The following is a 1,602-nucleotide window of genomic DNA, read 5'->3' as shown; positions in this document are numbered from 1 at the left end:
TATATATATTTGATGAACCAAACAAACATCTTTTCACCTGATTTGTGTCAGGTGAAAATGTACGTCTCCCTGTTGATGGCGGCTCACTGTGACCATCGGTGTCCCAGGTCTGGAGCCAGTTTTGCTGGATGGTGTCAAGAGGTCACGGGGTCACCGTCTGCTCCAGGGGAACACAACAAGCGAAGGAGGCTGGATTTTGATCGTGACCTCTGAGCCGTCATTTGAAATGTTGAGTATAAAGGAACATTTCTATGGCAGCTCCTGTTTCTCTATGACGGCTCTATGACGTTTAATTTTGGACTCCGGATTATTGGTGAGTCTTCCTAACAAGGCGCCTTGTTAAGAAGAGAGTCCTGTCATGTTACATGAAGCTGGACAGCTTGTCTTGAGATAAATGCTGGTGTTAGTAAAACTTGACCAATTAAAATACAAAGTACAGCTGAGACTGAAGGGAAGCGTCTTTGTGCATATGGCCTCACCATACTGTTAAAAACGCTAACGCACTTTAAAATGTAACTGAAAACATACATAAAATACATTAACATTTTATCATACTGACATAATCTCACATGTAAAACAATCCAATCTTCAGTTTGGCTACATTGATTTAAATTGAAGTTGATCAAAGTAATGTGAAACTTTAATCCATTAATCTTTGATCAGTGATGCTGAAATATGGGATGACTCAACATGGATGCACATTTATCTCACCCACTCTTCAAAATTGGAAAGACACAAGAGTATAAAGCTTGAAAAACCTACATCATCGCATATATACAGTATCAACGAGTTTAAACAACAAGAACTGTGATAAACAAGTCTTGCCATACAGATAAATAGAGAAAAATATAGAGAATTAAAACATTTAATTTGAGTATATTTAGTTTGTCTGGGTAAAAGAGACACCAAATCACTGGGATTACAATTATACTGGTGCCTCTAACAAGCCCCTTAACATACAGTAAAGTTAACTCTAGCATTTAAAATAAAAAGTATATATATTTCTAAAGTTTGTGAGTGTTTACAGTTCCATGACTTCTTGTTTCCCTGGAGCATAAATACAAGGCGACACCGAGGTCCATTTCATTTTAGCCACTCTTCCAAATGGGACTCAGAAGACGCCATTCGATCAGTGAGGTAAGTGCATGTTGATTTTCACAAACTGATTCAAGAAAATAGCTACTCTTACTAACTTTACTGTCTACAGTCAGAGTAATAAATCACAAGAGGCAAGGAAAGCAGCATCTATTAAAAAAAAAAAAGATTTGGGGACATTTACACTGTGTTGCATCAGAGTTACTTTTATATGTGATCTGAAAGAATATGAGAGATGAAGAAACCAATGTCACGTTAATTGGGGAATATGGGTTTTTTTTGCTCTTTTTTAACAGTTTATCTAAAAGATGTCTCAAACTGAAGGCGCGGGGCCAAATCTGGTCCGTCATGACATTTTACATGGCCCTGTGAATGTTGTAGACAACCTTATCTTCCTGCAGAAGGACAAAAAGCTGCTTGCTGATGATGGCTACCATTGGTTTTAGCTATCAAGTTGTCAACATAGTGTGTTAAATTTTAAATGTACGCCTGAGATATATATATATA

The sequence above is a fragment of the Poecilia reticulata genome, linkage group LG16, assembly GCF_000633615.1.
Source record: "Poecilia reticulata strain Guanapo linkage group LG16, Guppy_female_1.0+MT, whole genome shotgun sequence".
Lineage (NCBI taxonomy): Eukaryota > Metazoa > Chordata > Actinopteri > Cyprinodontiformes > Poeciliidae > Poecilia > Poecilia reticulata.
Note: the sequence above shows the minus strand (reverse complement) of the source record.